The sequence below is a fragment of the Ovis canadensis genome, chromosome 7, assembly GCF_042477335.2.
Source record: "Ovis canadensis isolate MfBH-ARS-UI-01 breed Bighorn chromosome 7, ARS-UI_OviCan_v2, whole genome shotgun sequence".
In the NCBI taxonomy this organism is placed as follows: Eukaryota; Metazoa; Chordata; class Mammalia; order Artiodactyla; family Bovidae; genus Ovis; species Ovis canadensis.
Window position 1 is genome coordinate 95,177,331 of NC_091251.1, and position 27,632 is coordinate 95,204,962.

General features: G+C 38.2%; 1 protein-coding gene and 1 pseudogene across 49 annotated transcripts in view; one reads left to right on the forward strand and one right to left on the reverse strand.

Moving 5' to 3' along the window:
- The window catches only part of NUMB (NUMB endocytic adaptor protein), a 170,415-nt gene that overhangs the window by 65,903 nt on the left and 76,880 nt on the right, over nucleotides 1-27,632 (reverse strand). For 30 of the 49 annotated variants that reach the window (XM_069597002.1, XM_069596976.1, XM_069596992.1 and 27 more), the window contains one exon: nucleotides 24,610-24,694. The exons of the other annotated variants lie outside the window; for them this stretch is intronic. The gene's annotated coding sequence lies outside the window, so the exon portion shown is untranslated. The remainder of the gene's footprint in view (nucleotides 1-24,609; nucleotides 24,695-27,632) is intronic. 49 annotated transcript variants of the gene reach the window in all.
- LOC138443879 (histone-binding protein RBBP4 pseudogene) lies at nucleotides 18,728-20,062 on the forward strand (annotated as a pseudogene).

Genomic DNA, 27,632 nt, shown 5'->3' on the forward strand with positions numbered 1-27,632 from the left:
AAGATCTTCACGACCCAGATAATCATGATGGCATGATTATCTCACTCACCTAGAGCCAGACATCCTGGAGTCCAAAGTCATGAGGGCCCTAGGAAGCATCACTGCGAACAAAGCTAGGGGAGGTGATGGAATTCCAGTTGAACTATTTCAAATCCTAAAAGATGATGCTATGAAAGTGCTGCACTCAATATGCCAGCAAATTTGGAAAACTCAGCAGTGGCCACAGGACTGGAAAAGGTCAGTTTTCATTCCAATCCCAAAGAAAGGCAATGCCAAAGAATGCTCAAACTACTGCACAATTGTACTCATGTCACATGTTAGTAAAGTAATGCTCAAAATTCTCCACATCAGTTTTCAACAGTACCTGAACCGAGAATTTCCAGATGTTTAAGCTGGTTTTAGAAAAGGCGGAGGAACCAGAGATCAAATTGCCAACATCCGCTGGATCATGGAAAAAGCAAGAGAGTTCCAGAAAAACATCTATTTCTGCCTTATTGACTATGTCAAAGCCTTTGTGTGGATCACAACAAACTGTGGAAAATTCGTAAAGAGATGGGAATACCAGACCACCTGACCTGCCTCTTGAGAAATATGTATGCAGGTCAGGAAGCAACAGTTAGAACTGGACATGAAACAACAGACTGGTTCCAAATAGGAAATGGAGTACGTCAAGGCTTTATTGTCACCCTGCTTATTTAACTTATATGCGGCGTACATCATGAGGAATGCTGGGCTGGAGGAAGCACAAGCTGGAATCAAGATTGCTGGGAGAAATAGCAATAACCTCAGATACGCAGATGACACCACCCTTATGGCAGAAAGTGAAGCAGAACTTCACTTGAAAGTGAAAGAGGAGAGTGAAAAAGTTGGCTTAAAGCTCAACATTCAGAAAACAATTATGGCATCCGGTCCCAACACTTGATGGCAAATAGATGGAGAAAGAGTGGAAGCAGTAGCAGACTTAATTTTGGGGGGGCTCCAAAATCACTGCAGATGGTGATTGCAGCCATGAAATCAAAAGACTCTTGCTCCCTGGAAGAAAAGTTATGATCAACCGAGACAGCATATTAAAATGCAGAGACATTACTTTGCCAACAAAGGTCCGTCTAGTCAAGGCTATGGTTTTTTCAGTAGTCTTATATGGATGTGAGAGTTGGACGGTGAAGAAAGCTGAGTGCCAAAGAATTGATGCTTTTGAACTGTGGTGTTGGAGAAGACTCAGGAGAGTCCCTTGGACTGCAAGGAGATCCAACTAGTCAATCCTCAAGGAAATCAGTCCTGAATATTCACTGGAAGGACTGATGCTGAAGCTGAAACTCCAATACTCTGGGTACCTGATGCGAAAAGACCCTGATGCTGGGAAAGACTGAAGGCAGGAAGAGAAGGGGAAGACAGAGGATGAGATGGTTGGATGGCATCACCGACTCAATGGAGATGAGTTTGAGTAAACTCTGGGAGTTGGTGATGGAGAGGGAGGCCTGGCGTGCTGCAGTCCATGGGGTCAGAAAGAGTTGGACACAACTCAGCAACTGAACTGAACTGAAGGCTAGAGAACATTCTGATTGGTCAGTAACAATGCAAGTCAGATTCCAAAAGTTCCATCTCTCTGGCACAGCTGTTGGCTTCCTCCAGGGTCCCCAGAGGGTTGGTCTGCCTTCATGTGCCTCTGCCTCGTCCTAGATAGGCACAGGAAGGATGGTATAACCATACTCACCAGCCCTCCACCCTGTCCACCACGGTCCTGCAGGCTGGCTCCATTACCACAATGTTCCCCCAGTGAGATCTGGAATAGACTTGTTAGGGGAAACAGCACCTTTATCAGTGACACTAGCTGCCCCAGTAGTCAAAGAGACTAACTAGCTCATTAGACTGGATAAAAAAGCAAGACCCAACAATATGTTGCCTGTAATAAACGTACTTAAAATATAAAGACACAAACAGGTAAAAAGTATAATGACATAAAACAATATACCATATTAATACAAATCAAAAGAAAGTTGGAGTGGCTATATACTCCCATCACAATAATTAACAGAATAAGTAGGAAGAAAATAAAAAAGGAGATGTACAGCAAGACTTGAGCAACAGTATCAATCAACAAGACCTGATTAACATTTATAGAACATTCTACCCAATGACAACAGAGTACACATTCTTCTCAAGTGCATATGGAACATTTACCAATATAGACCATATTCTGGGCCATAGAACAAGTCTCAAATTTAGAAGGTTTCAAGTCATGCAAAGTATGATCTCTGACCACAAAGGAATTAAATCACCAAATATTTGGAAACCAGATAATGCATTTCAAAATAGCCCATGGGTCAAAGTAGAAATCAAAAAGGAATTCAGAAAGTATTTTGAACTGAATGAAAACATATCAAAATTTATGGGATGTCACAAAAGCAGAACTTAGAAACTGATAGCACTAAACCAGTGGTTCTCAACCAGGCATGGGGAGGAATCCTGTGCATTTGGCAATACCTAGAGAAGACATTTTTGGTTGTCACTAGAGGAGATGCTACTGGCATCTCATGGATAGTGGCCAGAGATACTGCTAAGCATCCTATAACACATAGGCAAGCCCCTGAAAAGAAAGAATTGTCCAGCTTAGAACGCCAATAGTGCACTATTGAGAGACCCTGCACTAAACATCTATATTAGAAAATAAGAAAGGTCTTAACTTAAAACAATGACCTTAGCTTCTACCTATAGAAACTAAAGGACAAACAAATGCAAAGCAAGCAGAGAAAAAGGAAACAGTAGGAATCAAAGCAGAAAGCAGTCAAGTAGGAAAATATAAATATAGAAAAAAGGAAACTAAAAGCTAGCTCTTGGAGAAGATTGAAGAAATACTGATAAACCTATAGCCAGACTATTCAGGGGGAAAAAAATGATACAAATCACCAATGTCAAGAATGAGAGGATTTCTCTGATAGTCCAGTGGTTAAGAATCCTCCTGCCAATGCAGAGGACGGAAGTTCAATCCATTATCCTGGAAGATTCCACATGCTGAGCGGCAACTAAAACTGGGTGCTGTATCTACAGAGCCCATGAACTCTAGCCCCATGCCCTGCAACACCACTGCAGTGAGAAGCCCGTGTGCCACAACTAGAGAGAAGCCCCCACTCGATGCAACTAGAGAAAGCCCAAGGGCAGCAATGAAGACTCCGTGCAGCCAAAAATAAAAATAAAAAGAATGACAGAGGTGTTATCCCTATAAGAGTCTATAGATATTAAAAATAATAAGGGCATATTATGAACAAGTTTATGGCAATAAATTCAACTCAGATGAAATGGAGAAAGTCCTTTCAAGGTACAAACTTTCATAGCTTATTCAAGAAGAAATAGATGACCGTTTGAAGCTGCAAGAAGAAACAGATAACCCTTTGAAGTTGCAAGAAGAGATAGATAACCCTTTGAAACTGCAACTCCAATACTTTAGCCACCTGATGCGAAGAACTGACTCATTTGAAATGACCCTGATGCTGGGAAAGACTGAGGGCAGGAGGAGAAGGGGATGACAGAGGATGAGATAGTCGGATGGCATCACTGACTCAATGGACATGGGTCTGGGTGGACTCCGGGTGCTGGTGATGGACAGGGAGGCCTGGCGTGCTGTGGTTCAGGGGGTCGCAAAGAGTCACACACGACTGACAGACTGAACTGAACTGAACAGTCCTATGGGCTTCTCTGGTAGCTCAGCTAGTAAAGAATCTGCCTGCAACGCAGGAGACCCTGGTTCAATTCCTGGGTCAAAGATCCTCTGGAGAAGAGATAGGCTACCCACTTCAGTATTCCTGGGCTTTCCTGGTGGCTCAGTTGGTAAAGAATTTGCCGGCAATGTAGGAGACCTGGGTTTGATCCCTGGGTTGGGAAGATCCCCTAGACTAGGAGGGCACGGCAACCCACTCCAGTATTCTTGCTTGGAGAATCCCCATGGACAAAGGAGCCTGGTAGGCTCCAGTTCATGGGGTTGCAAAGAGTCGGACACGACTGAACGACTAAGCACAGCACAGCACAATAGTTCTATATCTATTAATGAAATTCAATTTATAGTTTAAAATCTTTCCACAAATACAACTCCTGGACTAAACGGATTCACTGGTGAATTCTGCCTAAAATTTAAGGAAGAAATCATACCAATTCTACAAACTCTTCCCAAAAAACTGAAGAGGAGGGAACATTTCCTAAAGCATTCTATCGGGCTAATATTACCTGATAGACACTATTTAAACCAAAGACACTATTTATGGTTTTTAAATAGATAGACCAATATCTCTCATGAACATACATACATAAATTCTAAGCAAAAATTTTGCAAATCAAACCAAACAATTTATTAAAAATATATCATGATCATATGGAGCTTTTCTAATAAATGCAGGGTTAGCTAACATTTTAAAATGAATCATTAAGTCACCTTATTAGTAAACTAAAAATGTCCCTGTCAATATGTCAGTTTATAGCTTCATGACGAACTGTACTTCTCCTTCTTTGAATTCATGAACAGATTACATACTGAACTCAGTTTTTTTTTTTAATGGGTTAAAACTCAACTAATTATAAACATATATTTCTTCTTTCTCTATCTCCCATAAAGAGCTCGTATCTAGTCCTGACTTCTTTGTGAATTCTAGTCTTCTATTTCCAACTCCAATTCAAATATCTCCAAATCCATTTATCTTCTTCCTTTCAAACAAACTCTTCTTCCTGACTTTTGTATTTATACACAACACCTTTACACCCATCAAAGCTTTAAAATGCCAACAGCATACTCTAAGGTTCATCTCTGACACTTTCCCATAATTCTTCCAGACAAAGTTCATCAATAGATGCTACTGGATGGGAACAGGTATCAGTTATCTCTGGTATTCAGCCATTCAGCACTTCTATTCCTTTTTTTTTTAATTTATTTTTTTATTTTTTAATTTTAAAATCTTTAATTCTTACAGCACTTCTATTCCTAATTGCCCTGGTAGAAAAATCACTTCATCCATGACCTCTGCAACAACCCCTGGACTCCAAGCCCTCTTCCTTCTAATCTTCCTACAGAGTTGTGCCAGATTAAATTCCTAGAATTCTTCCTTGACTATCTTCAAAACCCGTTGAAGATTCTAAAGTTTGATGTCCGAGTCTGGCATTCAGAAGCCTCTACAATTTGAACCCAGCATTGTCCAGCCTTATCTCCCAGTACTTCCTTGCATAATAAGATCAGGCCTTTCAAATATGCAATGGCTTTCTCACTTCTTTCTCTTTCTTTACCCTGTATATTCTGCTTGTAATATTTTACTTTCCTCCTCTTTCAACTAAAATACTATATACCAAGGCATGATAAAGAAGCTGATTTAAAAATAATTTTATCATATAATAGATGTGACTTGTAAAGAACAGGAAAAACAGAAAAAGCTGAAGAATGAAATACAAATGACCTGTAATCCCAAACAGAAATAACCTCCATCAACAGTTCAGAGTTTTTTCCTTTGTTTTTTCCTATGCATATATGCTTCATATTTTTCTTTTTATAAAAGAGAGATCACATGATTATCTTTCTTTCAGCAAGGAAAATTTTTAAATCTTCTATCCCTTTCAGAGTAACATGCTTTTATTTATAATCTAGGTCAACAATTCAGAGAGGTAAGAATATTATGCTATTGTTATAATCACAATTTCATATTAAAAGACAAAAAAGGTTTCAATTTATTTGAAGACAAAATTTATTTTTTGCTCAGCATCTAATACATTTAATTAAAATTCACTTAGCAAGTATTCATTGACTGCCTACCATTCCAGCCTGCAGTAAACAATACAGAGCAAAACCTCTGCCTCTATGAAAGAGATAGACAGAAAATAACTAGCCAGGTTATTCACAGCGATGTGCTGACTGACAAGATCCAACTGTTAAATTTTCAGCAAGTTTATGAACTTGGTGTTAAACATAACCTTTGTTATAAATTAAATTATATAAACACAGTTATTTTAAAACAAAGATAAATACTAAAATCTTACTTCCTATTTTTACATTACATTTTACTATCATCTATGCTCTTGGTGCTATTGATGATTTTGTATCTGTATGGTAGAAATATTGCCTAATGCTAGGCTACTGTACATCTCTTCCAAATACCGTATTCAGTGACTTCATGTTGGTAACCTGAAACTGGCCACAGTGGAAATATTTACACTGTGAAATTTGGCAAAAACTATCAATTACTGCTTGATTTATTGTTTTGTGCTTGTTCAGATCTAAGAAACTGATGGAGAAAATGTTACAATGCAGACTGAACTTAAGTGTGTGGTATCTAAAGCACTACCTTATGAATAGCACAAAAATTGTGAGGAAATATTCTACTATTTGAAAACTATTATCCAATTCAGCAAAGAAGCCTCTCATGTCATTGACAAATGAGTGAAATTCTAACACACAACTTCATTGCTTCACTTTCATCTTACTCACTACACAAGCAAACTATCAACCATCATTCATGTAGGAACTATACCTGGAAAATTAATTGTAAAACATTTACCTGAACACCACCAGCTCTGTGGTATATCAGAAAATGGTAAAAGCTATAGAGAAAAACATGAATAGGGTTAACAGGGGGATTAGAAGTACTGAGGTAGAGATAAAATTTTAAATTAAGTATTATTTGAGTAAAGAATTGAAGTAGGTAAAAAAGTGAGTCATGCAGTAGGATAAATGTTCCAGAAAAAGAAAATAATCAATGCAAAGGTCCTAAAGGTTTTGCCTAGAGTGTCTGACAAACAGAAAGGAGGTCAGTGCGTTCACTGCAAAACGAAGACAAGAGAATAGGAGCGAGGAGACCACATGGGTAACACACAGCAAGTTAACAGAGAACCTTGTAGGCCAAACACTTCAATTTTCCTCTGAGAGAAATGGGGAATCACTGGAGGATTCTAAAAGGAAACACTTAATTCTACATTTGGCAGCTGGTTTAAGAAAGGATTGAAGGGAACAAGAATGAAGCAGGGAGACAATTAGGACACTATTATAATAATCTAGCAAATGACAGTAAACTGGATCCACTTAATACTGGAAATGCTCCTGAATCTTTTCATACCTGCTCTAGAAAATACACTACTTGCTGACATAATATCTGTTGAAATCAGATTTAGAGTATTTAAATGGGAGAAAAGTGTATTAAATTCCACTGCTGGAATTAAAGACAATTTTTAAACAAAGTATTTGGCTCAACTGTTTCAAATAGAAAATCTTATCTATAATATTAATCAAAAGGTCAGCTAAATTATCATACTTTCATGGTAATTAAACTCATTCTTGACAAGACATAGATTTATTGAACACTGCCTAAGTATATGAGTGTAAGAAGGATTACAAGCACACATGGTAATTTGCTCTACTGAGGAAAGAACAAAAAAAGAACAAGAATAATAAGTATTAAGCATTTACCATGAATGGTACTTTAACAGGAGTCTATAGATTTGTAAGAAATAACCGCTCCCAGCCATAGGAAGCCCACATCTATGGGAAGAGACAACTAATTGTAGGATCAGTTCCTAAATGCTACATATATATATACACACACAGACATACAGACACAGACACAAACACACACACACACACACACATATACTACAAAAAATGGCAAAATACAACTCCAAATAAAGCAAAGCTTTCTAAATGAATTCTGTCCAGAAAGTATCATCTGATTTGTTACATTCACCAAGAAGATTAAAGTTTCTAAAAGAATCTCCTATGTATGGCCTATTCAGTCATTGTAGGGTATACTACTACCATACCTTGAAACAAACAAAAATTCTCTAGTAAAAAGTAAAAACAATAAATATGTTTCGTACGGTAAGCTACAAACTGAAAATGGTCTTTCTTGTTGGAAAAACATAATAAAACTAAAAAGACCAAGAATTAGTGGGACAAAAAAGTACCATTTCTAAAAATGGCTTATCAATGTAGCCCATGTAGTCAGGTTTATGGTTATAAAATTGGATTATTTTAATATTAAACCTTTACTAATACTTAGGCCACCTAATGCAAAGAGTTGACTCACTGGAAAAGATTCTGATGCTGGGACGGATTGGGGGCAGGAGGAGAAGGGGATGACAGAGGATGAGATGGCTGGATGGCATCACCAACTCGATGGACATGAGTTTGGGTGAACTCCGGGAGTTGGTGATGAACAGGGAGGCCTGGCGTGCTTCAATTCATGGGGTCACAAAGAGACAGACATGACTGAGCGACTGCACTGAACTGAAGAGTTTTTGGTCAGTAACTCTATAGTACATAACTTTTTCTTCATAGTGGTTATTTACATTGGAATGGATTATTTAGAAAGACTATAAAAATCTCAATTTTTTAAAGTATAGTTTAAGGATTCTGGAAATTATATTTTATCTACTATGAACTGTGGAAAATTCTGAAATAGATGGGAATACCAGACCACCTGACCTGCCTCTTGAGAAACCTAAATGCAGGTCAGGAAGCAACAGTTAGAACTGGACATGGAACAACAGACTGGTTTCAAATAGGAAAAGGAGTATGTCAAGGCTGTATATTGTCACCCTGCTTATTTAACTTATATGCAGAGTACATCATGAGAAACGCTGGACTGGAAGAAGCACAAGCTGGAATCAAGATTGCCGGGAGAAATATCAATAACCTCAGATATGCAGATGACACCACCCTTATGGCAGAAAGTGAAGAGGAACTAAAAAGTCTCTTGATGAAAGTGAAAGAGGAGAGTGACAAAGCTGGCTTAAAGCTCAACATTCAGAAAACGAAGATTATGGCACCTGGTCCCATCACTTCATGGCAGATAGATGGGGAAACAGTGGAAACATTGTCAGACTTTATTTTTGGGGGCTCCCAAATTAATGCAGATGGTGACTGTAGCCATGAAATTAAAAGACACTTACTCCTTGGAAGCAAAGTTATGACCAACCTAGACAGCATATTGAAAAGCTGAGATATTACTTTGCCAACAAAGGTCCGTCTAGTCAAGGCTATGGTTTTTCCAGTGGTCATTTATGGATGTGAGAGTTGGACTGTGAAGAAAGCTGAGCTCCCAAGAATTGATGCTTTTGAACTGTGGTGTTGGAGAAGACTCTTGAGAGTCCCTTGGACTGCACGGAGATCCAACTAGTCCATCCTAAAGGAGATCAGTCCTGGGTGTTCATTGGAGGGACTGATGTTGAAGCTGAAACTCCAATACTTTGGCCACCTCATGTGAAGAGTTGACTCATTGGAAGAGACCCTGATGCTGGGAGAGACTGGGGGCAGGAGGAGAAGGGGACGACAGAGGATGAGATGGCTGGATGGCATCACCAACTCGATGGACCTGAGTTTGAGTGAACTCTGGGAGTTGGTGATGGACAGGGAGGCCTGGCGTGCTGCGATTCATGGGGTTGCAAAGAGGCGCACACAACTGAGCAACTGAGCTGAACTGAACTGAGGAGGATATATGCTATGTACCAGAAACAAAATATTATTACCCTAAAGAATTTCTAAAAATCAATAAGCAAAACAAACACTAGTTTAAAATAAAATATCAACAGAAAATGGGCAAAACAGAGCAAATAGTTTACAAAGGAACAGAAATAGCCAACAATGTGAAGAAAATGCTCAACCCATCAGAAATCAGGAAAATGCAAATCAAGACATTATATAGCAGTTTACATCTGTCAGTTTAGCAAATATTAAAGAATCAGACAATAAAATATGGGGCATCAAGCATTCATACCCTTACAGGAGCATAAACTGGTGCAACCATTTTAATAAATAATTTTCCATTGTCTAGGAAAGTTACAAAAACGTATACAAGAGAGTGTCTGTGCAGCATTGTTTAGAATTTGTAACAATAAAATGGCAAACACTAGAATCTAACTATCCATCAACACAATAAATACAGAATATTCACACATTAGAATACCATGCAGAAATAAAAATAATACCTCAATTTAAACACTTTTAAAAATAAAAAAATAATCAAGAGAAAACGTAAAAGTGAATCATCTACAGTTGCAACAATCAACACGGATGAATTTTGTAATGCTGAGGGAGGAGGGAAGCAAATTATGATTTCTTTAGATTAGAGTCTCTTGGAAAAAGACTCTTTAGCTCAACTAAGGAAATCTGTGAGTTTATTAATTTTTTTCAGCTATTCAGAATGGTACCCATGTTTTCAGATTTTAGTTTATATATTACTACGTTGAGAACCAACTAATACTGTTTTAACAGTAATTTTACCATTTTTGATAATTTTGATATTTTTCTTTCTTAAGGGGAAACTCATAATTAAATATAAAGGTCAAGTTTTCTGAATGTGTCTATAACCTATGTATATCGTGTATGTGTTATATAGTGAAATTTTTTTCCTCACAGTGAGTTTTCTAAAGCATTGTCTTCTCCAATGTTCCTTATAATTTACATACAAGAGGGGCCTAAGTGAGATGTGCAACTGTGACAAGATAAAAAAGAAAAGCAAACAAGCATAATTGAGAAATGAAAAAAACTCTGCAGAGACAAGGCCCCACTTTCCTAAGAGTTGTAGCTCTCTAATGTCCTTACAAAAGCCTCTGGTTCATTTAAAATTTCCCTTTTTTAAAATTATTTTCTTTTGCTTTTCTTCCTCCCTTTCTTTCTTTCCTTCCTTTCCTTCTCTTTCTTTCTTGGTCCATTTTACTTTTTGGCTGTGCTGCGCGGCTTGCAGAATCTTAGTTTCCCAATGAAGGACTGAACCTATACCCTCAGCAGTGAAAGTGTGGAGTCCTAACCAATGGATGCCAGGGAATTCACATGTGGTTCATTCTGGATCGGGTTGGACAAATTAAATTTCAATAACTTTATTCTTTTCAGTAAAAGTGAGACATAGTTCAGTTGATCAGTCTTGTCTGACTCTCTGCAATCCCATGGACTGTAGCATGCCAGGCTTCCCTGTCCAACACCAAATCCCTGAGCTTGCTCAAACTCATGTCCATTGAGTTGGTGATGCCATCCAGCCATCTCATCCTCTGTCATCCCCTTTTCCGCCTGCCTTCGATCTCTCCCAGCATCAGGGTCTCTTCCAAAGAGTCAGTTCTTTGCATCGGTGGCCAAAGTATTGGAGTCTCATCTTCAGCATCAGCCCTTCCAATGAATATTCAGGACTAATGTCCTTTAGGATTAACTTTGATCTCCTTGCAGTCCAAGGGACTCTCATGAGTCTTCTCCAACACTACAGTTCAAAATCATCAATTCTCTGGTGTTCAGCTTTCCTAATAGTCCAACTCTCACATCCATACAAGACTACTGGAAAAACCATAGCTTTGACTAGATGGACCTTTGCTGGCAAAATAATGTCTCTGCTTTTTAATATGCTGTCTAGGTTGGTCATAGCTTTTCTTCCAAGGAGCAAGCGTCTTTTAATTTCATGGCTGCGGTCACCATCTGCAGTGATTTTGGAGCCCAAGAAAATAGTCTGTCACTGTTTCCATTGTTTCCTCGTCTATTTGCCATGAAGTGATGGGACCGGATGCCAGAATCTTTGTTTTCTAAAGGTTGAATTTTAAGCCAGCTTTTTCACTCCTCTTGCACTTTCATCAAGTGGCTCTGTAGTTCCTCTTTGCTTTCTGCTTAAGGTGTCATCTGCCTATCTGAGGTTATTGATATTTCTCCTGGCAACCTTGATTCCAGCTTGTGCTTCATCCAGCCCAGTGTTTCTCATGACGTACTCTGCATATAAGTAAAATAAGCAGGGTGACAATATACAGCCTTGACGTACTCCAATTTGGAACCAATCAGTTGTTCGATGTTCAGTTCTAACTGTTGCTTCTTGACCTGCATACATATTTCTCAAGAGGCAGGTAAGGTGGCCTGGTATTTCCAACTCTTTACGAATTTTCCACAGTTTGTTGTGATCCACACAAAGGCTTTGACATAGTCAATAAGGCAGAAATAGATGTTTTTCTGGAACTCTCTTGCTTTTTCCATGATCCAGCGGATGTTGGCAATTTGATCTCTGGTTCCTCTGCCTTTTCTAAAACCAGCTTAAACATCTGGAAATTCTCGGTTCAGGTACTGTTGAAAACTGATGTGGAGAATTTTGAGCATTACTTTACTAACATGTGACATGAGTACAATTGTGCAGTAGTTTGAACATTCTTTGGCATTGCCTTTCTTTGGGATTGGAATGAAAACTGACCTTTTCCAGTCCTGTGGCCACTGCTGAGTTTTCCAAATTTGCTGGCATATTGAGTGCAGCACTTTCATAGCATCATCTTTTAGGATCTGAAATAGTTCAACTGGAATTCCATCACCTCCCCAGCTTTGTTCGCAGTGATGCTTCCTAGGGCCCCCATGACTTTGGACTCCAGGATGTCTGACTCTAGGCGAGTAATCCCACTGTCATGGTTACTTGGGTTATGAAGATCTTTTTTGTATAGTTCTTCTCTGTATTCCTGCCACCTCTTCTTAAAATCTTCTGCTTCTCTTAGGTTCATACCATTTCCGTCCTTTATTGTGCCTATCTTTGCATGAAATGTTCCCTTGGTATCTCTGATTTTCTTCAAGAGATCTCTAGTCTTTCCCATTCTATTGTTTTGCTCTATTCCTTCACATTCATCACTGAGGAAGGCTTTCTAATCTCTCCTTGCTATTCTTTGGAACTTTGCATTCAGATGGGTATATCTTTCCTTTTCTCCTTTGCCTTTAGCTTCTTTCTTTTCTCAACTATTTGTAAGGCTCCTCAGACAACCAGTTTGCCTTTCTGGACTCTTTTCTTGGGGATGCTCTTGATAGCTGCCTTCTGTACAATGTGATGAACCTCTGTTCATACTTCTTCAGGCAGTCTATCAGGTGTAATCCCTTGAATCTGTTTGTCACTTCCATTGTATAATCATAAGAGATCTGATTTAGGTCATACTTGAATGATCTAGTGGTTTTCTCTACCTTCTTCAACTAAAGTCTGAATTTGGCAATAAGGAGTTCATGATCTGAGCCATGGTCAGCTCCCAGGCTTGTTTCTGCTGACTGTGTAGAGCATCTCCATCTTTGGCTGCAAAGAATATAATCAATCTGATTTCAGTGTTGACCATCTGGTGTTGACCAAAAAGTGAGATGTAAATTTTATAATTAAATGTAACTTATTTTTCTTACCCCTTAGATGTCTCATAATTATACGTGTACGTATTTATATTTCTACAGTTCCCATCTCTACCCTCAGAAGGATTTTAGGTGACCTGCTTTCCACATAATTAAATTATAAAATAGCTGATGTATACAAAAGAATATACACATTCATATGTAGGTTACAGAACATAATGAAATTAAAACTTGTGTATCTTCTACTCAGCTTAAGAATTAGAGCATTACTAAACCTTTTCAAGTCCCCACACGAACCTTTGCTGATTATGTCCTCCTTTCTTTTCCCCCAGAAGTAATACTAACCTTAATTATGTTTATCATTCTCTTGGTTTTCTTTCGTGTCTGGGGTTGCCATGCCCTTATCCAGGGGATCTTCCTGACCCAAGGATCAAACCTGGGTCTCCTGCATTGCAGACGGATTCCTTACCATCTGAGTCACCAGGGAAGCTGCTAATTATATGCATATGCCTAAATGTTATTATGCTTAGTGCGGCATAGTTTTGAGAGGTACTGTGAGGGGACTAAGTGCACAGATTCTAGCACCAGGCAAATAATCTGCCACTTACTAACCGTGTAATTGGGACAAATTATTTAACTTTTCAGTGCCTGTTTCCTTATCCAAGAAACACAGATTAAAAATACAATCTATGTGATAGGGCTACTGTGAGAATGAAATGAATCATTATATGCAAACTGCATGGTGTACAGTGCCTGGTACACAGGTGGTGTTTCCTGAGTGTTCATTGTTGTTAGTACTAATACCCAGAACTAGAACTACACAGTAAGCTCATACTGTGTATGCTGCTGCTGCTAAGTCGCTTCAGTTGTGTCTGACTCTTTGTGACCCCATAGACGGCAGCACACCAGGCTCCTCTGTCCCTGGGATTCTCCAGGCAAAAATACTGGAATGGGTTGCCATTTCCTTCTCCAATGCACATATGCATGCTAAGTCACTTCAGTCATGTCCGACTCTGTGTAACCCTATGGACAGCAGCCCAGCAGGCTCCTCTTCCATGGGATTCTCTAGGTAAGAATACTGGAGTGGGGTGCCATTTCCTTCTTCATACACTGTATGGGAGGCACAAAAACACTGTACTGCAAAAACTCATTGATAGAACAAGCAAAGAGAATCTAAACCTAGGTTTAATTATACTGTTTCTAACGCTTTCATTTTACTGTCCTCTGAACAAACATGGTTGAATGCGAATATATACAATTCCACCGTATTTTTCATCACACACCTATTCCAGAATTCTATAAGGAAAGTGAAAGTCACTTAGTCGTGTCTGACTCTTTGCGACCCCATGGCCTATACAGTCCATGGGATTCTTCAGACCAGAATACTGGAATGGGTAGCTGTTCCCTTCTCCAGGGATCTTTCCAACCCAGGGACTGAACCCAGGTCTCCCACATTGCAGGTGGATTCTTTAACAGCTGGGCTACAAGGGAAGCCCAAGAATACTGTAGTGGGTAGCTTATCCCTTTTCCAGCAGATCTTCCCAACCCAGGAATTGAACCAGGGTCTCCTGCATTGCAGGCAGATTCTTTACCAACTGAGCTATCAGGGACAAGAAAAAAATGTTCTGACTGTACACCTGCTAACAATAATCTTAATAATAATAATTTGTTCCATCACTAAAAATCTAAGCTAAAAATGCCATATATCAAGTGATCATTTAAAGTATAACATTATATGGCTCAGTGGTAAAGTTGGCTTAAAAAACTCAACATTCAGAAAACTAAGATCATGGCATCATGTCCCATCACTTCATGGCAAACAGATGGAAACAGTGAGAGACTTTATTTTTGGGGGGACTCCAAAATCACTGCAGATGGTGACTGCAGCCATGAAATTAAAAGATGCTTGCTCGTTGGAAGAAAAGCTATGACCAACCTAGACAGCATATTAAAAAGCAGAGATTATTTTGCCAACAAAAGTCTGTCCAGTCAAAGCTATGGTTTTTCTAGTAGCCATGTATGGATGTGAGAGTTGGACTATAAAGAAAGCTGAGTGCTGAAGAATTGATGCTTTTGAACTGTGGTGTTGAAGAAGACTCTTGAGAGTCTTTTGGACTACAAGGAGATCCAACCAGTCACTTCTAAAGGAAATCAGTCCTGAATATTCACTGGAAGGACTGAAGCTGAAACTCCAATACTTTGGCCACCTGATGGGAAGAACTGACTCATGTGGAAAGACCCTGATGCTCGGAAAGATTGAAGGCAGGAGGAGAAGGGGACGACAGAGGATGAGATGGTTGGATGGCATCACCAACTCGATGGACAGGAGTTTGAGTGAGCTCCGGGAGTTGGTGATGGACAGGGAAGCCTGGCATGCTGCAGTCCATGGGGTTGCAAGGAGTCGGACACGACTAAGTCATTGAACTGAACAGTGGAAAAAAATTCGCCTGCCAATGCAGGAGATACAGGTTCAATTCTTGAGTCGGGAAGATCCCCTGGAGAAGGAAATGGTAACCCCACTCCACTATTGTTGCCTGGGAAATCCCATGCACAGGGGAGCCTGGCAGGCTACAGTCCATGGGGTCGCAAGAGTCAGACACAACTTAGCAACTAAACAACTACAACTATACCCCAGACAAAGTATTTTGGTTTTGCATTTTCTTTCCTTGATTTCTACTTTTTATTATGATGTAGAACTTGCTTTCAAGATTTAAAGTGATGGAAAAAACCCTTTTATTTGATCAAGTGAAAAAATGTAAGGAATCCTAGACTCTTAGCATGGCCTGAAGACTTAGAGGTAGGTCATCTAGTCAATCCCCTACTCAATCAATGAATCCTAAGAATTTTGGATTTCATGAAATATTGGTCTAACTGGCATAATGTGCCTAACAGGAAATAATTTATAACTTATTAATTTGTATCACTAGCTTAGTGTTCCACTGAGGCCCTGAGCCAAACGAAAAGTAACAAAGTACAGCTTCATCACCAACAGTGAAGGAAATAGGTCCAATACTTAACCTATAGGGCTAATAAAGTTCACTTTAAAAGTTCATAGTCAGTTTTGTGAGAAACTAATGTTATAAACAGATGGAGAGAGAACAAAGAGTTGGTTTGCTTGCTTTTTTAAATCTAGTTCTAAAAGGAAATATTTATTCAGTTTCTGTATAATCTTAGGTGTCAGTACATTTGAAATTTGTTTTTATTTCACCTTGACTTTATTAGTAAGTTTCATTTCTTAGGGTATCCTGAATACTGTATTGCCGTATTTCAGAAAACCCTGCCATCTATAACATTTTTTAAAATTAATTTTTATTCAAGTATAGTTGCTTTACAATGTTTTGTTGGCTTCTGCTGTACAGCAAAGTGGATCAGCTATATATAAGTATATACAGATATAGATATACCCCCTCTTTGTTGGATTTCCTTCCCATTTAGGTCACCACAGAACCCTGGGTAGAGCTCCCTGTGCAATACTGTCGGTTCTCATTAGTTATGTATTTACACATAGCAGTGTATACATGCCAATTCCAATCCTCCAGTTCATCCCACCTCCACCCCCGCCACCACGTATGGTATCATGTTTGTTCTCTATGTCTGTGTATCTATTTCTGCTTTACAGACAAGTTCATCTATATCATTTTTCTAGATTACACATATACAGTAACTGCTTTTCTACAGCATTTTCAAAGTAAAAAATTTAAGAACAGATTAATTTTCAACAGCTAAAACTAAAAATTATTTTATCAGCTGTCAGACCAAAAGTTTAAAAAACAACAACAAATTGAGTTGGGGCTGCGTGAAAGGCTGGTATTTGAGAAGAGATTACTGTCACAGTTTGAGTGTTGACGCTCTCTAGCCACTACTCCCCAACCCTGATTCAGACCACATGTTCTTGACCAGGGCAGCCTGTACCCCCATAGGCTCTTCAGATTTAGAAATGCCCTAAGATTATGTTCAAATATGAATGCTCATGCTTCTGTGCATTTTCTGAGGCCAGATTCTTCAACTTTCTTTGGAATCTCAAAGGATTCTGTAACTATCCATCCTAAAAACTTAAGAAACATTTATTTAAACAGTATTCTATGATCCTTATCTATTACCTGACTTTAATTTCAGATTTCTGCCTTATTAATTTTCATCTTATCCACAAAATTCTTTTGTTTTGATACATGGCTTCTTTATTCACTCCTTAAAAATAATGGAAAACTAGAGCTTCAGAAAATAAGGAAAGACTGTCTACTAAAATTGCAGTCAAAGGTGGTTTCAAAAGCTGAACTTATATATATATATATATTTAAGAAACATTACAAAAAAAAAGGCTATCTCTTCTGAGAGTTCTTTTCAGTTACATACCCAATTTTATCTTTTAGTTTATCACTTGCCTTTCAATTGAGAAAACAATTGGTGAACTGAATTGGTAATTCAGCTATTCTTAACTTTATCTTTTAAGGTATGTTGAGACTTCACAGATAAAAATATATATGACCATCACCTCTAATCCCATAACACACATATACAGAGACTGACTTCCTAAGATGCTGTTCCTTCAAAAATTAGACCTTTACTTATAGAACAAAATGGTTTTGCTCTGATATAGCAAGGACTGATTTAGCAAGGAACATCTTGATGAAAAAGGGCAGAACTGCTGAGAATGCTAGCCTACTTTTTAACTGACTTTCCTCCTCTAAGCATCTGTCAAGTGTGGGATGAGAAAAAGGTGCTGCAATCTGGAGAGGCAGACTAGAATAAAAATATATTTGGTTCCAAGAATTTTAAAAAGAGAGACAGAAATGGCACTGGAAAAATGATGGAAATAAGAAGGTTAAAAACAGTTCTGCTCTCTTTTTCTGACAAATAACTACAAATTATCTACAAACATCATCTCTTCAACTCTTTAACCTTCTCCAATCTGACTCCTTCCTTCCCCTCACAACCCTCTCCCTTTATCCAAGCCATCAACAAGACTTGTAAATGTATCTTAAATCTGTCCACTGCTCTCCACCTCTAACATAAAGGACCATGGTCCAAGATTAATCTCCTACCTGAACTAGTATAAACCATCGACTAGTATTTATTTCAATTTCCTCTGCTGTCCCCCTCTGATCAACTGTGAACAAAGCATTCAGTGTAATCTTTAAAAATGGATCAGGGCACTGAATAATAGTTCCATAGCTTCCCGATGCATCTTCGCAACTCCGAACAGTGGCCAGCACTTCACAAATGCAGAGCAGACACTAACATGTTATGGTACAGCCCTCGCCTGCCTCTACCTCAAAGTGATACTCCCCTCAACCAACCAGCATTCTCTTCCAGTTAACTGCAAGCTCTTTCCCTCTCTGGGCCTGCAGTTTCCCTCTGTCTAAAACGCTTTTCTCTCAAAAACTTCAAGAACACCTGTCTTCCATTCACACTTCAAGTCTCAACCTAAATGTTACCTCATTCCTGAAGCTTTCTTTTCTTCTCTTTCTAAATACCATCCTCTATAATTCTTTTCAAAAAATATCTCAGAGGAAACAATAGAGGCCGCGCACGCAGAGCGAGCACCCGCAGGCTCCCCGCCCCTCCCGCAACGCTCAACCCCGGGATCCCCACCAGCTTGCCTACCCGCCAAGGCCAACAAGGAAGCAGCCTATGATGATGCAGTAGAAGAACGCGTGATCAACAAAGAATACAAAATATGGAAAAAGAACATCCCTTTTCTTTACGATTTGGTCATGACCCATGCTCTGGAGTGGCCTAGCCTAACTGCACAGTGGCTTCCAGATGTAACCAGACCAGAAGGGAAAGATTTCAGTATTCATAGACTTGCCCTGGGGACACAGACGTGGGATGAACAAAACCACCTTGTGATAGCCAGCGTGCAGCTCCCTAACGATGATGCTCAGTTTGATGCTTCACACTACGACAGTGAAAAATGTGAATTTGGTGGTTTTGGCTCGGTTAGTGGAAAAATTGAAATAGAAATCAAGATCAACCATGAAGGAGAGGTAAACAGGGCACACTATATGCCCCAGAACCCTTGCATCATTGCAACAAAGACTCCATCCAGTGATGTTCTCCTTTTTGACTATACAAAACATCCTTCTAAACCAGACCCTTCTGAAGAGTGCAACCCAGACTTGTGTCTCCGTGGACATCAAAAGGAAGGCTATGGGCTTTCTTGGAACCCAAATCTCAGTGGGCACTTACTGAGTGCTTCAGATGACCACACCATCTGCCTGTGGGACATAAGTGCTGTTCCAAAGGAAGGGAAAGTTGTGGATGCGAAGATGCATCTTCACAGGGCACACGGCAGTAGTAGAGGATGTCTCCTGGCATCTGCTCCATGAATCCCTCTTTGGGTCGGTTGCTGATGATCAGAAACCCATGATCTGGGATACTCGTTCAAACAATACTTCCAAACCAAGCCACTCAGTTGATGCTCACACTGCTGAAGTGAACTGCCTTTCTTTCAATCCTTATAGTGAGTTCATTCTTGCCACAGGATCAGCTAACAAGACTGTTGCCCTGTGGGATCTGAGAAATCTGAAACTTAAGTTGCATTCCTTTGAATCACATAAGGATGAAATATTCCAGGTTCAGTGGTCGCCTCACAATGAGACTATTTTGGCTTCCAGGGGTACTGATCATAGACTGAATGTCTGGGATTTAAGTAAAATTGGAGAGGAACAATCCCCAGAAGATGCAGACGATGGGCCACCAGAGTTGCTGTTTATTCATGGTGGTCACACTGCCAAGATATCTGATTTCTCCTGGAATCCCAACGAACCTTGGGTGATTTGTTCTGTATCAGAAGAGTATATCACGCGAGTGTGGCAAATGGCTGAGAACATTTATAATGATGAAGACCCTGAAGGAAGTGTGGATCCAGAAGGACAAGGATCTTAGATCATGTCTGCACTTGTGATTTTTAGACTCCCCTTTTCTTCCTCTGAACTCTGAGACTGATTTAACACTGGTGTTGAGACACAGACTTTGTTTGGTTATCCCTCTACAATAAGTTCTATCAACAATGTTATTAGTCCAAACAGAAGATATTTTCTAAATATTAACTGGGGGCTTCTTGATTCAGCAAAGCCACAGACTTATATTTAAATTTTCTTTAGGAATTTTCTAGTAACAGAGGTCTAAAAGTAGCCACAAAAAGGGGGAATATTGTGTGTGGTTATTTTTCTTCTTATGCTATATCCCCAAGTTTTTCAGCCTCATTTAAGTAAAGGCTAGAGTGAGTAAGAAATAGAGCTAAGTGAGGTAGGTGTCTGAGCTATGAAGTATAAATACTACAAGATGTTGTTTTTATTCAGGAAATAGGGGCGATTCAAGTCATACAAATTCCTACACGCCAAATTTTCCAGGATGCACATTTCCTTACATAGACCAGTCTCCTCAGTTTCTTCAGTTAAGTCAAAACAGTGTGTTCCTCCTTCACCATATATTTTTGCTTGTTGGTGTATTTCTTGTTTTCATAGTATTTCTTTCCTTTCCATGAAATGGTTTTTTTAAAAAACTTGGGACCACCAAGTTATAAAGATGTATGTTTTTACCTGACAATTATACCACAGGTAGACTGTCCAGTTAAGTTGAGAAGAGTGAATCAATAGCTTGTATCTGTTTTTAAAATTAAATTAATCTGGATAAGAGTTGCTTTTTTTTTTTTTAAGGAGTTAGTCCTTGACCACTAGTTTGATACCATCTCTATTTGAGTGACCTGTTTCACCAGCAGGCCTGTTACTCTCCTTGACTAATTGTGTAAGTGCTTATAATGGAATAAATTACTTTTCTACATTAAAAAAAAATCTCAGTATAGTTTATTATTTTTAAATTTTTATTTATTTGGCTGTGTCAGGTCTTAGATGAAGCACAGGGGATCTTTAGTTGTGGCACATGAACTCTTTGGTCATGGCATGTGGAATCTATTTCCCCAAACGGGGATCACCCCCTGCATTGGGAGCTTGGAGTCTTAGCCACTGGGCCACCAGGGAAGTCCCTGTAATTCTTTACTGTTACTACTCTTCATTTTCCTTCACAGTGCTTTCTATTTTAAAACTGTCTTTCTTTCTTTCTTTCTCTTGCTGTGCCCTGTGTGGCTTGTAAGGATCTTAGTTCCTCAACAAGGATCGAACCCATGCCCCTACAGTGGAAGTGTGGAGTCCTAACCACTGGACCACCAGGGAATTTCTTTTAATCACTTTTTTTTGTTTCATCGGTTAAACTTTCTTGAACGTCATTAGATGACTAAACATCCATCCAATAAATTCTCTAACTTGCTTAATGTAGGAAGCACTAGGCTCTGTTCTTTATATTTAAAATAATCTTAACTAATGTAGGTATTAATCTCTTCTCACCAAGAAGCTAAAAAACTGGTCACTAATATAAATGTGTCACAGTCTGTGCTGTGATTCAGTATATCTACATACTTCCCATAATTGTTAAATACAACCCTGTGCCCAACAAAGTATTGTGCTAAGTGCTGCAGGAAGAGGAGCCAGGATGACAAAATAAGGATTATTTCTTCCATTAAGATCTTGAATAATACACGCACAGGATAAGAGAGACAAAAAACAAAACAAAACATTTCAAAGCATTTCAGGTAGAGGATGGGGTAGGACAGAGTCATGGTATGTATGCAAAAATGTATATTTCATCACAGCTAAGATGCCATCAACTGATGGCAAGATATATCATTATTTTATGTTCCAAAACAGAAATGCTGCCAAAATTGTTAATAATTGTTCATTAGCTGGGAGGGATTGGGGGCAGGAGGAAAAGGGGACGACAGAGGATGAGATGGCTGGATGGCATCACCGACTCGATGGATGTGAGTTTGAGTGAACTCTGAGAGTTGGTGATGGACAGGGAGGCCTGGCGTGCTGCAATTCATGGGGTCACAAAGAGTCGGACACAACTGAGTGACTTAACTGAACTGAATTGTGAAATATCAAAAGTAACATGCACCCCAAAATGACAGACACATCCCAATTCAAGAATGAAGAAAAAGAAAGAGAAGGGAGAAGAAAAGAAGGAAAAGAAAAAGGAGAGAGAGAAGGGAAAAAAAAAGAAAATGACTATTCTATAATTAACACAAAAGTCCTTTTTTGAGACTTCCTCAAAACACCTCAATGATATGGAATATCAGTTTTTTACTAAAGTTTGCTATCAGGAAACGGAGAAAAAACAGTCACTGAAAGGAGTGGTCACACAGCAACACTTTTTTTTGTGATTTGTTTCATTTCCATTTGCCTTGTATATCTTTACTTATTCCTTTTCTTTTTTTAAAATACAAGTACTTTTATTTTTTAGAGATGTTTATTTACTTATTTGGCTGACTCAGGTCTTAGTTGCAGTATGCAGGATCTTTGTTGCATTATTATTAATGGACCACTTCTTTTTAAAAGCTAAGTGCAATGTAAGAATGCCCACTCTTTAACACTTGTATTGAACACTGTACTCAAAGTCCTAACTAGCATAGCAAGGCAAGAGAAAGAAACTACATAAGCACTGGGAAGAAAGACACAATCGCGATCATCATACTTCAGCTAAGGTGGCTGAACGGAGATCTATATACCAAAAAAGTTTCAATCAGTAAATTGAAAATGTAAAAAAAAAAAAGAGAAAAAACTATTTTAAATTTTAACAACAATAATAATTAAATTTAAGAGAAGATTTGAGAGACTTATGAGAAAAAGAAACTATTTAGAGATATTTTTAAATATCTAAGGGGCTTTCCTAATGGATCAATGGTAAAGAACCATTGCCAATTGTCTCCTGCCAATGCAGGAGACACAGGTTCTAGCCCTGTTCCAAGATGATCCACATGCCCTGGAACAACTAAGCCCGTGCCCCACAACTATTAAGCCTGTGCTCTAGAGCATGGGGACTGCAGATACTGAGCCCACACGCCACAACTGCTGAAGCCCTCGCACCCTAGAGCTCATGCTCTGCAACAAGAGAAGCCATCACAGTGGGAAGTCTGTGCACCGCAACCAGAGTAGCTCCCGTTCACTGCAACTAGAGAAAGTGTGAGCAGCAATGAAGAACCAGCACAGCCATAAATACATAAAACATATCTAAATAGCTAGAAAGAGACACTATGTTTGAGGAGAGGAATGCTCAATATAATAAAAAGAATAAGTTAAATGCATTGGGCTCGTATACAAAGCAAGTCCTATTTTTAATAAGAGCTTTTGAACTTTTACATCACTTAACTCAAATTACTCCCTTTGATAGATATTTTTGGAATTGGTATAAACTTACTAGGCACTAATTATAGGTATTTTACTTTACTAAATTGTAGCAAGAGTTGATATTACACTTCAGAATTCTGACAGCTACAAGGAATAAGAGTGAAGAGCACGTGATCAGTACATGGCTCAGTTCTGGTTGAATGTGCTGTGGTCCCACTGGTTCAAAGCTCAATCAGTGTGCACAGTGTCCACAATGTAAGTTCTAATAACCACTCCTGCAAGTGATGAAACATTGCCAGCATCTTACACAACATGTAAAGTTTTCATTCTTGATAATTATCTGTGAACACTGCCAAAACACAATCTCCTTAAGTCACCTAAAATCGTTAACATTTTGAATACAAATTCCACTTACAAGAGGAAAACAGACAAAACATTCATGATACAATGGTCATATTGAGCTCCTATGGACCTGTATGTGGTCCTTATACATGTAAGACCTAGAAGCAGTTTCCAAGTCGGCTTTACAATGGATCTGAATTTGATTAAATGAATGATATTCTTTAGGTCTACTTATTCAATTTAATTTTGGTTTATGTAGGTTTCATGTGCTTCTTAAACTTTGCTTTATCCAAATTTCCTAACAGAGAATTAGAAATAATGATCATCTGTTTTACTGGTTGCTAGGAGATGATAATACTATAGTTAACATTTATTGAATGCTTACTGTACCAGGCACCATTACAAGTGCTTTGTATGAAAAGTGAAAGTGAAAGGCACTCAGTAGTGTCCAACTCTTTGCGACCCCATGGACTATAGAGTCCATGGAATTCTCCAGGCCAGAATACTGAAGTGGGTAGCCTTTCCCTTCTCCAGGGGATCTTTCCAACCCAGGGATCGAACCCAAGTCTCCCACACGGCAGGCGGATTCTTTACCAGATGAGTCACAAGGGAAGCCCAAGTGCTTTGCATATTTTAAATCATTTAATCTTCACAACAATCCATATCAGGCAGATTATATTACTACCACCATTTTACAGATAGGAAAACTGAGGTACAGAAAAGTTAAGTAACTTTCTCAGTGTCACACAAGTTAAGTGGAGCAGCTTAGTGATTCATACCCAGGTAGCTGTCTCCAGAGCCCAGACCCACATTACTATGTCATATTTCTTTTCACGATAGTTAAAACATACACAACATTATTACAGATGAAAAAAACCATCAAAAATTATCAATAAGTTAAACGACAGTTAAGCAGTATTAATATCAATACAACTTATCACAGGTTGATACTTCACAGCTCTTGCAAAGTTTCATGGCCATGATTAAGAGTTTTGAAATTGGACAGACCTGGCTCTGAATCTTGAATGTGCCCTTTACAAGCTGTGTGACTTTGGACAACTTTCGTAACTTCACCAAGCCTCAGTTTCCTCATCTGTAAAATGAGAATAATAAACATCTCACAAAATTGTTGTTAGTAACATAATTATTGCTACATTACATGGATATGATAAATCAAAACAAAACACAGATACACAAAATAAAATGAGGAGACTCACAACTTCCCCCAGGAATCAGAGCTTTATTATGATGATATAACGAAGATGACCACTTCAAGTCATCACAGCAACTGTAAGGTCCACACACAAACAGAACCCTAACCTCCTCTAATTAATAATAAATCATTATTTGAATAGCAGTCAAATGCCTACAGGTCAACTACTGAATCTCTGAAATATAAAATACCATATATACACAGAGAAAGAGCCAAACAGAAAAGACATTGTTGTCTGTTGACAACTCCCATGAATCCCATTCTAGGCATACACTTTTTAAGACAGGTAGTATTCAAGGGGCCCCAAACAGGAAGAGGGGTGTCAAGAAGGAGTGATTTCCACCAACAGTAGAAAGGAATTTTTATAAGAGAAAAACAGAAGCAGACACATCATCCAAATAGGTCAGAACTATCATTAACCACTGAAGAATAACTGTGTCTGTTTACACCTGGTATTTTACACTAGTCAAAACAACTGAAACTGTCACTACTGCTGTCTTTAGAATCTCAACAAAATAATTTTACAATGAATAATGAGATTTCTATCAACACCTGCATTTGCCAATAATACATCTATCTGTTATAAGGTTAGGTGTTTCTTTGAAGGGGTGATTTTAGTAATACAATATAAAAATCAATTTAAAATAGGAAAAATAGAAATTATACAAAAATCTTATAGGATAATTTTGTTAAAACAGTTCATCAATACTATCACCAAGGTGCCTTTTTAGTAAAGTTATTAGTTTAAAATGTAAATTATATTATTAAAACAGTACATTACATAAAGATAATTATTAAAATGACTGCATTCATTGTAGTTCAAAGATTTAATAAAGAAAGAACTTCTATCCCCCAAAGTACCCCCTTTTAACAAATAATGGCAAAAATGGCCTTCAATTTTTCTTAATAAAATTATAAAAGGATCTGTCTGGGACAAAGGTCATTTAATTTTTACAAAGCACTTAAAAAAAAATTAGCTAAACAGGAAATGTTTAAGAAGTCCTTAAACTACCTATTTCATAAAAGTTTAAGGAAATGAACATAAGACGTGAGATGCCCGAGGTGACTAAGCCATGACAAAAATCCAAACAAAATAATCCTTCTATTCTATATCCTAATAATTTGGAGTTTTTCTACTTGATCAGCATTTGCTTTGCTACTTTCTCTAAATGATGAGAATAACTTTTTGTCCTTTTCATGAATTCTACAAATCATTAATAAGATCAAGTCAGTTCAATCACTACTCAAGTATTTCAATTCAGGAATTTTTAGGTAAATTTTTTATATAAAGAAAATTCGCAAATATCACTATTTACATTTCACCCCATTTGCTTTGTCAGTCTCTTTCTTCCTCACACATTTTTTTTCTGAACCACGTGAGAGTTGCAGACACTTAGCATTTTAGCCCTCAATATTTTTTTTTCATATAGTTTCCCAGGAAGACAGACATTTACTAAGATAACTACAGTATACCTAACCAAATCAGTATTGTCAATGTTAAAATTTCTACTATACAATTACAGCCCATATTCAAATATCATTAACTGCTTCAAAAAATGTCTTTTAAAGCTACCTATTTCCCCAGTCCAGAATTCAATTCAGAATCATGCACTGCATTTAGTGGTAATGCCTCTTTTAGAATCCTACCAACTGGAACAGTTTCTCAGTCTGTGTCTTATAGGACTGATATTTTTAAAAAACACAGACCACTTATTTTGTATAATGTTCCTCAATTTAGGTTTGTCTGATGGTCTCTCATGTTTAAATTTAGGCTATGCATTTTTTGTAGGAATGTCACGAGTAATGTTGGGTGCTTCTCACTACATCACATCAGAAGCCACAAGAGGTTACGGGTTCTATTACCAGTGATGCTAACTTTGATCACTTGGTTAATGAGTATCTGCCAAGATTCTGCACTGTGAAGTTACTGCTCTTCTCTTTGTAATAAGTAAATACATTGTTAGGAACTGTCTTGAGACTATGTAAATATCATATTCCTCATCAAACTTTACTCCACAGTTTCGGTACCTGCAGAGGATTCTTGTGTGAAAGTACTATTTTAATTGTTCCCAAACAGCCATTTTCTAATTCTAACATTTCTATACTTATTAGCCATTTTAATGAAGAACTTTCCCTTCTCCCCAACTTAAGTCATTTATTCATTCACTTACTTACATGTGTATGGTTCTTATTTTTTCAATAGGTTATAATCTATAACTATCTTCATTCATTTGGCCTGTGGATGCTTCTCCACACTGGTTCTTGCTCCTTCTGACACATCCCCATCATTCTCTGACTACCTCCTTTCTTTCTGAAACAACAGTATGTTCCAGACTCCTCTTGTACTTTCCCTGACCCAGTTCTTCCTGGAACCAGCCATTTCTCCAAAGAGCTCTGGTTTCCTTTAAGTGGAGAATGGTTTAGAAATCAGCATATAAGAGTTAGGTACGTGCAATTGCTTCAAGGCCTCTTAGCAAACAAAACTGGAATATAGACACACATATATGTGTATGCATGTACACATACACATATACCTATACATACAATTATACACATCCCTAAGAGGAAGATACATAAGTGTATACATGAATGAAGTTGCTCAGTCGTGTCCGACTCTTTGCAACCCCATGGACTGTAGCCTACCAGGCTCCTCTGTCCATGGAATTTTCCAGGCAAGAGTACTGGAGTGAGTTGCCATTTCCTTCTCCAAAGTGTATACATATATATATATGTATAATTTTGTCTTTATATAAATAAATGTTAAAAATCATGAGTTCATAATTTCCAATTCAAATCCAACATCACAGGATTTACTGGA